We start from the raw sequence: 12,909 nt of genomic DNA on the forward strand, positions 1-12,909 counted from the left end.
CATACCGATTAAGAAACACTGTTCAAGGTTTAGGCCCAAATGGATGCCAGATGAACTAATGAGACTTGTGGCAGAGAAGAAAAATGCATATAAATTATCAGGTGATGCAGAAGCCTATGGTAGATATAAGCTAGTGTGTAATTAAGTCACAAAGGAGGTTAGACAAGCAAAGGCAGATTACAAGAAATCTTTGGCAGAGGATGCTAAGAAAAACAGCAAGAACATCTTTAGTTATATAAACTCCACCTCATGGATCGGTCCATTTGATGTCAATGGTTCAACTATTGATGATCTTGCTCAGTTTGCTGACAATCTAAACAAGTATTTGGAATCAACAATCACAGATGAGGAGTTATTAAGAGAGGAGAATGCCAGAAGTTTATCAAACTGTAACAGGGTATGTCGAAGTTTGTAGATGGTACAAAGGTTAGCAGGGTTGCTAAGGACAGTAATGGCAGTGTGCTACTGTATCAGGATCTAGAAAATTGGGGCAGATGGGCTGAGAAGTGGCAACTGAAGTTTAACATTGAGAAATGCAAAGTACTGCATATGGGTAGAAGTAACCCCAGAGAAACGAACCAGCTGTGTGGTGCTACACTTAGGGTGGTAGGAAATGAAAAAGAACTGGGAGTAATTGTGCAGATAGATATGAAATTTTCTGAGCACTGCAGACGAGCTGCCAGAGTAGGTTATGAGGTATTGTCAATAATATACAGGAATTTTCTTGGTAGATAAAAGGAGGTAATTATCCCTTTGTATAAAGGCAATGGTCAGGCCATGCCTGAGTACTGCATACAGGTCTGGAGACCTCATTTTAGGAAGGATGTCGAGTTCTTGATCGGGTATAGTAAAGGGCAACAAGATTGGTGAGGGAAACAAAGGGGTGGTCTTTCCAAAAAAGACCAAAGTTCTGCAAATTGCAGCACCTGTGAGATGATCTGATTGAGGTACATAAGGCCTTGAATGGGTTGAGCAGGCTCAATTCTGATGATATTCTTCCTCTTGATCAAATTACAAACCTGAGGTGCATAAATTTAAATTGAGGAAAGACAGTTATAGAATAGATGTGTGGAAATTTGCCTTTAGCCAGAGGGTGGTTAATTGCTGGAATAGAACTTCCACCTGTCGTTGTGGAAGTTTATAGATTAAATAAATTCAAGGAGGAACTGGACAAACATTTAGAGAGAATGGATGTGCAGAACGTGTTTTTTTTTTTTTTTTTTTTTGGCTATATAAGCTTGCTTTCTTGCATCACATGTCTCTACTACTACTACATCAAAAAATTCATTGTCCCCATTCTTTGCTTTCTTAGCCAATACTTTCTCATATGCAGCCTCTGCCTCCCTGACTTATTTGAGGTAGTAAAAAAAAGTAAAGTAAAGTGCAGCCATTATCAACCCACTGCAGGGTGGAAGCCTCCTCAACAATTCATGCTGAGGGAAATGGACCATAATCTGCCACGCTGGTCCAGTGCGGGTTGGCAGATCGACCGTATTCAGCAGGCAGGGGCTTGAACCCCGGTCTACTCAAAGAGCGTGTGCTACTGCACTCCCGCTCCTGCCCACTCGGCTACGGAGGCCGTCCTTTTTTGAGGTAGTATTACAGATCAACATGTACCCATTGTAGGCCTCGGTACTTTTCATCGCTCTGTAATTACCCCATGCTATCCTTTTCTGCTCATCTCCGCAGTTATCCATTTGAGCATACTCCTCCTGCAATATTTTCTTGGTATGTATGCATTCATGGCTTCTGTGATGTTTGCTTTAAAATTATTCCATGATTCAAATGTATTCACCCTTCCTCGGCACTCCGCTCAATTCATACATACCATGTAGTGCTTTAAACTATCAAAGTCCCCTCTTCTGAAGTTAAAACCCATGCTTTCACCTACTGCAACATCTTTCTTCTTCCAAATGAAGATTGCATGATCACTTCCTGACAGTGGTTCCTATACTTTAAGCCCAATGATGTCACCTTATTTGTTAATAATGATAAAGTCGAGAATATTTTCATCCCTAGTACGTTCTTTAATATCTTGGATTTCTCTGTTGTATCAACAATTATCCTCTATGTAAGTTTTTTTTATATAATTTAATTTTGTTCCTACACTCTTTTCTATAGCTGCCCTCACTCTCTCCATCCATGTGCTTCTAGGTCTTCCTTTCATTTTCGTTCTAGTGGGTGTCCATTCCTTTGCTTTTTTAGGTAATCTCTCTGTCTTCCCCCATTCTCATAACATGTCCATACCATTCTAATCTTTTTTTGTTCTATTTTGTTGATGTTTTTTTGAGCATCCATTGCTTTTCTTATGTCTTCATTCCTAACTCTTTCTAGTTTAGGTCTTCGGGCTGATCTCCAAAAATCCATCTCGACAGCTAACAATTTCTTCCTTTCCCTTATAGTCCAAATTTCAGATCCATATAGTAAGATACTCTGAAAAATTGCATTATATAGTAATCGTTTGGTTTTTGGGAGTATGTTATTGCTCCATAATATTGGATTCAACATTTCCAAGACCTTTCTTCCCTCATTAATTCTTCTAATCTCATCTTCAGAAGAACCATCCATCTGCACAACAGCTCCTAGATATTTAAAATGCTTCACATTCTTTATCTCTGCTCCATTTACACTCAAAATGTCCCCTGTTGAATTCATATATTCCATCTTATTAAAATTTATTGTCAAACCCCATTCTCTACATTGTTCCAATAGCTTTCTGCATATATAGTCAGCATCCTCTGCATCCTGCACAATCAGTACCTGGTCATCTGAGAACAAAAGGTCTGAAAGGTAGATGTCCTGAGCCACACATAATCACACTGGTCTGCATCTTTGGGATCAAGCCTCCAGAGTCACTTCCAGGTACAATTGAATAACATGGAGGATAAACAGTGCCCTTGTAACAAGCCTTTTGATGTTTTGAATTTCCTTGATATTTCTGACACAATTTTAATGCAGCAAGTGTTATTTTTGTATATTTTTCTAATTACGTCAATCAGTGGTTGTCGTATTGATATTTTTTCCATGGCACTCCACATCTTTCTTGGGACACTGTCATAAGTCTTTTCCAATTCAATAAACACTAATCCTATATTCTGTCCAGTAGCTTGGCATTTTTCCAGAATCTCCTTGTGCTTTCTCTAACATGCTGGTACAAATAATAATCTAGTTTATTTAAAAAAGTTTTACCCCATAGTGAGTTACCCTCCCACTTATTCCAAACAATCTGGGACAGATTAAAGTCACCCACAATAAGACATTCATGCTTGCTTGCCCATTCTCTAGTCACATTCACGAAGACTCGTTACATTCTTCTCCCTCATTTGAAACATTGCTACCCTCAGAATATTTAACCCCGGGGGCTCACATCTGGTGAGTATGGGCTTGGCACACCCAGGGTCCTGAGCTGGATATCATCATTCTTCTCTTTCTTGGTGATTCCCTTCTACTTTTGACTCTCTCTCTCTCTCTCTCTCTCTCTCACTCTCTCACTTTCAGGGTTACTCGGGAACTTTTTTTTTTTTTTTTCCTGGTGCAGCATAAGCCTCAGGCTTCCTTGCATCATATGGATATTAATAATAATAATAATAATAATAATAATAATATCGGCTGTTGCAGCAACTAACAAGAATTCTTGAGCTGAGTGCAAGCAATACTTTGACCCTATTATCAAATAAAGGCAGATCTAAATTATCCCTCTCTCTAACTAGCACTTTCCCTGAATCCCCTGCCAGAATCACTGAGAGTACCCTCAATGATACTGGCAAAAAATCCTTGCACCACCTTTGTTCAAATGAATACCATCTCTACAAAATAGATTCCTTCTACCTACAAATGTGGACCATGCTGATAAAAAATTCTCCCCATAGAGCTTTGCAGATTCCCTCAAGTTTTGAGTTAATCCACAAGGCTTTCACAGCATATAATCCCTCCTATTGGGGTGTCTAGTCAGAATTACAGACATGTACACATTCTGACCTAACTTGCAATGAGGAATTTTTTTTTTTTTTTTTTTTTTTTATGAAAACCCCAAACACGAAAGGTATCAAAACCTATAGTACTTAGTACCGTGCATGGGTTGAAGGAGAAGTATGGGGGAAGGGGGATGCCGGAAACTTTGCTCTAGAGACTAAACATGGGTTTCATTTGAATAGTTTCAAAACTAGTCACAACAATGCCTTCAGTTTTCACTGAATAAATGGATTCACCTACTGTGTGATATTATTCATTTGAAAATGAAATTATTTACTTTAGGTCGACTCATGGACAAACAATTATTCCTAAGCCCAAGCTCTGTCAGTAGTGACAATGTAGTTCAATGGCAGAAAAACATTTTCAGGCTATTTTTGATACCTGCATTGAAATAGTATTCTCACTTCTGTACTTGAAAGTAGTCATTTTACTTTACTTGGAAGTTTGTAATCTGTAATCAACTTGTAATATTTGTGAACCAAATAGAACACAAAATGCCGTGTAGATTGTTAGAAAGGTAAAATTAAGGTTCCAGTCTAATGTTCCAGTTTATTTAATCAGTAAATACCTTTCCTGATGAGACAGTTTTTATTTATATCTTGCACTTGTAACAAGTTGTTCAATTGTTCTGTCAAAAGTATCATGGAATAGTTAAATAATAATAATAAAAAAAAAAAAAAAAAAAAAACACAAGTGAAACTTTTATTCAATACACTGATTCCACTATTTTCATTGTGCTTATAATATCCTGATTTACAATGTAATTCATTTGTAAACATGATTTCATATTTAAAAATTACTCTTAAGTTCTGGTTATATCATAAACTTGACACTTTTTGAATGTGTCATATTGAAAACAAGGACATTCGAAAATGGTTTTGATAATGTATAAAAAATTAAGCCGAATAAAAATTGCACAGTAAATTAATCTCTCGTTTTGCCATTTTTTTTGTCACTGCATTCTTCAGTGTCCAGGGACACCACTAGGATGGATAGGAAATAACTCCCGGAGCAACTGAGTACAAATACTAAGCATCTTATTTTATACACAGCAGAATCTCATAATATACAGTAGAATTAATCAGTCCAAACTAGATTTTAAACTGGCTAAGAGTATAGAAATGGAAACCTAGCGGTAGGAGGGCAAGAGGAAGACCACGGAAAAGATGGATAGATAATGTAGAAGAGGACTTAAAGATCATGAGAATAAGAAGTTGGAGAAGTTTGACTTCTAGGAGGGATTAATGGTGGAACATTGTTGAGAAAGCCCTGGGTTATAATGCCAGAAGAAGAATGAGAGTAGAAAACTTGCTGCTTGTTCTAAATGCTATTGGCCATAACTTGTCCATCTATACTCACACCTATGGTAAAACCTGATGGTTCTACTGGCTCCTCAGCTAAGATAAAACAGACTTGCCAGCATCCTACTTTTCTTCTAACTCTTGTATTGATAATCTTAGTAAACTACCTCCTTCCATTCCCAATACACTCTACTTAATGCCTCCTGTGGCCTTCCATCAAAAGGAAGTTAGAAGAATTTTGAAGATTATCAATACAAGAGTTAGAAGAAAAGTAGGATGCCAGCATCCTACTTTTCTTCTAACTCTTGTATTGATAATCTTGGTAAACTACCTCCTTCCATTCCCAATACACTCTACTTAATGCCTCCTGTGGCCTTCCATCAAAAGGAAGTTAGAAGAATTTTGAACAATTTTGACACCAAAAAAGCTCCAAATCCTGATGGTATTTCTCCACCTGTTCTCAAAACTTGTGCTCCTGAGATGTTTCCTTTACACACTTTTTTATTCCACCTGTGTATTACCTTCTGTTTGGAAATTTGCTCATATCCAGCCAGTTCCTAAAAAAGGCAACAAATCCTTCCCATCCAATTATCACCCCAATGCACTTGCCCTACTCTTTCCAATGTAATGGAAAATCCATTAATTGTTAACTCCTAAACTATCTTGAAGCTATCCATCTGATTAATGATTGCCAATATGGAATCTGTCAGTGTTGATCCACTGGTGATACACTTGCTTATGTTACCCAGTCTACAGAAAAATTCAACGGATAAGTTTGGCAAAACTCAAGCAGTTGCTCTTAACATTCTAAGGCTTCTGAATGTGCATGGAATAAAAGTCTTGTAAAGAAACTTTTATCCAATAGATTTCCACCTGTTTTTTGCTACTGGATATAGTTTTCTCTCTGACTGCTTGCTGTGGGTGATAGTCCTCTGTCTTCCAACTTTTCCATCAATGCTGGTATTCTCCAAGGTTCAGTTCTTTCTCCCACTCTTTTCTTCTTATATATTAATCACCTTCCACTAAATGGAAATCCTACTCATAGTATTGCTGATACCAGTACATACATTCCACCTTCCAGTTTGAGAAACCTTGCCATACAAAAACAGCTTCAAGTTCTTGAATATCCATGAAAAATTTCTTAAATGCAGGTCTACAGGTAATTCTCCGATAGGGCAAAGATAACTTCGTTAAATTTCAATCCTTCTAACACAGTCCCATCAAAATGGATTCTTCTACTCCTATACTATCTTTGATGACACTCAGATTTCTAGACAAGATAACATATCTCTAAGGATTACCCTAACTTCTAATCTCCCTTGGCATAAGCACATCACACATACTGCTTCCTCTGCATCTAAAAAACTGGGTGTTCCCTCTTTCAGCATCACTTTTCTTCTAAATAATTACTCACTCTGTACAAATCTCCAATCTGGTCTACCATGGAATATTGTTCCCACAGCTGAGGGCAGTGCCCCAAACCTCTCTTGGGCTTGTAGACTATTCAAAAGAGGGCAGACAGGCTAATTAATGACCCATCTCTTACAAAATCTCTCCATTCTCTGTCTCATAAACATCTGTTTCTACTGCATGCCTTTTCTGCAGAAAGTTTCATGGGCACTGCTCTCTTCAACTTCTGTTTTCTGGAACAATCTTCCTTCACATTATTTCTGGAAAATTACAATCTACCAAAATTCAAGTCTACAGTCAAGAAGTATCTTCTTTTGCCTTCTCAACTTTCAAACCCACACATTTACTATAGATTCTATCTTTCATGTTTGGTGTTTTCATTAAAAAAAAAATATATCACTCACCAATCTGGGCAAAAGGGGTGGAGGGATACTCTGGCAATAATAATACTCAAAGGTCTTGTTATATTGTCATTCCATAATACCATTCTTTTTGCTCTTGGAGTGTATAAATATTTTTCTAATTCTTTATCAGAATTAGCAAATTTAAAGTTAAGGCAACTTCTACCACTGTGTAATTTAAGTTTTTCTTTCTTTCTTCTTTTTGATCACTTCCTGCTTCACCTACAGATTTTCCCCCTTGAAAAAATATCGCTAATTTATCTTCTAGCCACTTTCTTACATCCCCAAAATTAATATTCTTTTGACCACTGTTGTTCAACACACTTCTTTATCATTGATTTCATCTAAATAAATAAGCAGATTTTCATATTAATTTTTTTCCACACACACTACATCCAACTCTTATTTTGGTTGTAAACAGCACATTTTACACATAATTTTTAATATTGGCCAAGACTTTTCTCTTTCTGCCAGAACTGTCAAAAAAGTAAAATATAATAAAATGCAAAAAAAAAAAAAAAAAAAACAACTTTTCCTCAATGTTTCCTTTCAATAAAATGTTTATAACTGAGTATGACTCTCAATCCATAAATTGTATGAGGACTGTGGGACAAGCAAGGGCACTTCATACTTCATTATGGCTTGAAAAAAATTTTATCAGGATGTGCAGGGGCACTTTCTGACAATAAAAACAATGTTCACATTTCCACGTAACTTTTTTTTCTTTCTAAATGATTTTACTTCTTTTACAGAATTTTCAGTGTGAACTCATTCTGCAGAGTGGCTATTTTTGTCCTATATTTCTTAATTTTTCTGCACCTAGTTAGCACACAAAAAAGGCTATATATAACCTGTTAATAACTACAAGAAAATCAAATTAGGCGCTTCCGTAGCCGGGAGCAGCAGTGCCTAGCACACGCTTCTTGATTAGACCAGGGTTTGAGCCCGTGACCACCAATACGGAGGATGTGGAAAGGTCAGGGAATGACAACTGCATATCCCTGGAGCAATATGGCCTTAGTTGCTAATGCTCCTAAAAACCAAATAACAAAATAAAAAAAATAAATTTGTACATATGAGTGAACGTAGGTAAATGAAGCCCATGGTAAGGTCATCTTTGTTATGTGGGACAGAACAATGGACATTAAGAAAATGAGGAGATAAAGTTAATGAAAACATAATAGCTGAGATGAAAATCCAGAGATGGCTGGTGGTGATTTCACTGAGAATAAAAGATGAGAGGAAATTAAAAAGGAGTTAAGTGTTGATAGCACATTAATCAAGATGCCTTAAATGGCAGTTGAGTGAGTACAGTATTCCACCACTGCTTTAGACATGTCGGGGTATGGGTCCTGTTTATGAATGAAGGAGGTTCCAAAAGCTTCTTCAACTGAAGCCAAGTTAGCCAATCTCAGCTGGTGGTTGAAGAGCTCCCCTACGAGGTATTCCAAGGGCTTTTAGCCAACACACCATGCAAATCAATCTGAGAACATGTACAGCCACAGGAGAGGTAACATTATGGCAGGCAGCATGGAGAAAAGAAGGATGAAACTCAATAAGAAGAGTATTTGGATTGAAGATGGAAAGGAGTACAGGTATGTGGCAGAGGTCCCAGATGGGGATATAGTGCCTCATGATAAAAATCACATGGACTTTTTCTTACTACTAAACAAATGTTTAAAGTGCAATGATTCTCTGACACTCTGCTGCTTTAGCCTCTCCCCCTTCAAAAATTCCTGGGCCCACCACTGGATGTAAGCCATGTAAAAGATGGAGGGATGGTGATGAGTATGGAAGGGGGAGATTTTAGAGACGAGGATGCAGAGGACCAAAGGAGATGGAAAGGCATGACTGACGAGGCCTACTCTTCAGATGGACATTTAAGATATTTAAGTAAATGATAATATGTATTATAAATATGATATTAATTTCAAATTCAAATTATTATTTTAATAGCACTACAGCTTGTTGCTCATATATCTTATTCTGTCCATAAAAATGGGTGTTTATGGGCAAACTATAACCTCAATTAGAGAAGACTCTAGCAATTACTCTACTCTAGTCATTAAAAGGAATACAAAGACCACTCCAAATGAATGACAGATTGTAGAATACAGTAATTTGGTAGTTTGCTAGTATATTAATTTATAAGTAATCTCTAATGTTGTCAGTGTAATACAATTTAAAGGCGATAATATTATTAGAATGAAAAACAAAAAGGCCTTTTTGTCTGTTTTACCATAAACAAATTAGAATAGTATCATACCAGAATGAAACACATTATATGGAAACTAGTTAATATTTATACATTAAATCCAATTACCTGCTTATACACTGATTAGCACTTCACCTTTGATGAACACATCAGTATGTAAATAAAAAGTAATTGAACAGTATCATGCTAATTACTTTTTTACATATTAATGGGTGTTGGTCACAGAAATGACCATCAAAGTGTAAAGCAGGTAACTGGATTATGTATAAATAGTGGATTTAATATATAAATATTATAATTATTTTACTATCCACAAGTTCTCATATAGTAGGTTACTATCTTGTATTGACTGTTATCACTATATTGTAGAATTAGCTGTTACTACTCTGATTTGTATAAGATAAAGCTGTCTTTAAAGTAATTTTTTTTCATTATAATATATACACACAATATATTACTGCTTTCTGCATCTTGATCAAGCAGACATGCAATCTGTTTTGCTAATATGTCCAAAGTTTTCATATACTGTTAGCTTATATTAACTACATCATATAATTAATATAATCTATACAATTAGTAATATATTGTTTTGCCTTGTCATATACATTTATGCGAGTTTTGTTTCCTTTAATAAAATTATTGTTCATATGTCCTATGAGTCACATTTCTTAACTACAAGTCACATAAAAGAAAAATATTTGCAACCCATGTATAAAATTCGTTACATGCCTTTCAAGAGGGAAAATGGGAAACCGGCTTCTTTCCTCTAATTCTCATACGGCAGTTTACATCCACAAGAAATAAATGTCAATATACTATCTACAACTTATTGAAACATACTATAATTACAGGATATTCTCAAGGTACAGTAATTACACAATATTTTAACAAAAGGTAAAAAAATTAAGGCTTGGATAATGTTTTTAAGCCTAGTCAAAAGTCAAACATATTTAATATCGTAAACATTTATAAAGTATAAGTGATATCTCAACACCAAATCACTGCACAATACACAAACATTTAACTACACTGACTAATATTTACAATTAATAAAATAAACTACTTACATTACAGTTATCTTTAACAACATGCGTTGCACATTATATGACAGAGTTTTCACTACTTATATTTCTGGATGGGCTATAATGCTGCAGATTTCACTGCGCCACCTATAGGCATACGCTGTTTTGAAGTATGGAAGACGGGGAGAGCATTGACTTACACTTAAAAATGTGAAAATGATTCTAACTCATTCAAATACTTATATACTGAAAATGTTTAGGTCGTTTAATTTGAATATGCAAAAAAAAAAAATTTAATAAAGTTATTTCATGAAGATCTTATTTACACTAGTAAAGGCTGCATTTTATGCTAACACCAGCAGTTAGTAATTTAAAAGTAGCTGAACGAATTTTGGGCAAAACACATGCTCTAAGAGCTATGAAATATTATTTGTACTTTTGCGGTGTACAAATTGAGACAATGTCCTACCCGTAGCACACGGCCCTAAATTATTTGAGATTTTAGAATTTTGCACCAAAAAGCACTTTATATATTGCGATATAATTCTGATAACTGCGTAAAAAGGTCGTTCTAACTGTGAGTACTTTCCCACCAATGAGGCACCAAAAAGAGCAGTTCTTGTTATAGTTATAATTGGGTTTTAGAAGCAATGGCAACTAAGGCCATATTGCTCTGTATATACTGTCTGTAAATTGTGTGTGTTCTGTGGTCGATTTTCTGTTTTCTGGATGAAAAACCCGAGTTTACGGGAGAAAAAACCATGCTACAATTGCTGAGGACGACTAACTTAACCACGTTGTAAAAAGGCCTATAAAAATTCCTCCTGGCATCAACTGGACGTGAACTCAGCTCTATTCCACCCGGTGTCGGGAGGACGGTGGTTCTACCAATTGTGCTACCCATGAGGACAAAAAGAGGGGAAACAGTTGTTTCGGGAACACCATATATTTGAAAAATATTGCATTATACATCTACATTGTAGAAAAATTTATTAGTATTAGTAGTATTACTACCCACATGATAAAAGGAAGCCCAAAGCTTTTGTGATACCAGCAAAAAATTGTTATTGCTTATAAAATTATTATTTTAATGCACCAGAGCGTGTCACTCACATTTGTTTTAGTGCATTTTTCTGTAAAACTGTGTGTTCACAATAATTTGTATGATGTGCAGATTGGAAATAACTGATGAAAGAACGGCATTTACTCCACTCTAGGTTGTCTTAAGTTTTAGTGTCTCAGTTGTCTAAGTGCACACTCAAAATGAAGAGAATGAAAAAAAAAAAAAAAATGTTATATTAGGGCACCTGATGAAAACCTCATATGGAACCGTAAGTAAAATTCGAGTTCCTGCAAACGGATAAGTATTTTGAATATTTTTACCGTATTCTTTTTTAATCAGCATATTAAATTGTGTTTTACACTTATATCAAATAGGCTTAGCAGCGTTCGTTAGCTTATTTTTAAATTTAACTCGTGATTTTTGTAAGTTATGACTCACTGCTCGTAGCGCTATTGTATCGATATTTTGCGCGAATATCGCAGAATGTAACCAGTAGTACAGAAGAACATTAGGGTTTTAATCATGATAAATAAGTAATCTGAAGGTTTTAATTATTTGTTGGGCATATATCTTTTGTATTTTGCTAAAGATATAATTAATTTAACATTGTGATCTTTACTGGTATAGCGTAACTTGATAGCGTATATCTCGAACTTGATAACGTAAAGTGTAACGTAAGAACTAGATAGCGTAAGGTATAACGTAAGAACTAGATAGCGTAATACCTATCACTGCATTAACTTTGCGTAGTATTGTCAGTTAAATTTATTAACCTTATTAATTTACACTGTTAATCAATTAAGTAGTACTTAAACGGAAATCGTGCCCCAGACTAGAGCAGCAAAGCAACAAGCACAAAGTAGGAGTGCAGCATCCCAGCCTAAAAAAATGTGCACTTGTGAAATGATTATATGTACCTGTATATATATAATTGTGGTTGAGTGGCTCCCAGACTAACGTCCATCTCCACCTGTGATACTATCTTATTTACAAACTATGTAAAAAAAAATTTTTTGTTTATACGCCGGCACGACAACCAAGTCAGTAGAATTTACAATAAATCATCAATACAAATATTTATCGTATTTAGTAGTCACAGGCTTGAACCGCGGTCCACTGAAGAAAGTGCTATGCACTCTCGCTCCTGACCACTCGATTACATCAAGCCTAATTGTATGTGTTATGCTTGTGCAGCAACTGTGCGTGTTGTATGTGTTGGTTCAGACCCCATAGCCACCAGGGCGCAGTCAACACCTGGGCAACTGCTGCCTGGTAGCCGGCCCTACCCACGAGGAGGCAGACCTTAATTCAACTAATTGTGTATGTGAAAACACTAATTCTGCACCCACCTGAGGTAGTTCAATACAGGTGGGCGTCAACACCCCCCATTTGGGCTGCCCAGACTCAAGTGCCAGCAAAAAAAATAAATAAATAAAAAAAAATAAATAATAATAAATAAAAATAAAAAATAGTAAAATAAAATAAAAATAAAAAATAGTAAAATAAAATAAAAATAAAAAATAGT

The 12,909-nt window shown here is 35.8% G+C and overlaps 1 pseudogene across 2 annotated transcripts in view; it reads right to left on the minus strand.

Annotated features, from left to right (window-relative positions):
• Nucleotides 1-10,432, minus strand: part of LOC150090141 (ELAV-like protein 1 pseudogene) — a 29,515-nt pseudogene extending 19,083 nt beyond the window's left edge. The window contains exon 1 of one of the 2 annotated variants that reach the window (XR_016546695.1): nucleotides 10,367-10,429. The product of XR_016546695.1 is annotated as an ELAV-like protein 1 pseudogene, transcript variant X2 (transcript). Of the gene's footprint in view, nucleotides 1-10,366 lie in introns of both variants that reach the window. The other variant, XR_016546694.1, reaches the window with a different exon arrangement.
• Between the last annotated feature and the right edge of the window lie 2,477 nt (nucleotides 10,433-12,909).

Source organism: Mastigoproctus giganteus, chromosome 2 (assembly GCF_048544385.1).
Source record: "Mastigoproctus giganteus isolate SK-2022 chromosome 2, ASM4854438v1, whole genome shotgun sequence".
Classification (NCBI taxonomy): Eukaryota; Metazoa; Arthropoda; class Arachnida; order Uropygi; family Thelyphonidae; genus Mastigoproctus; species Mastigoproctus giganteus.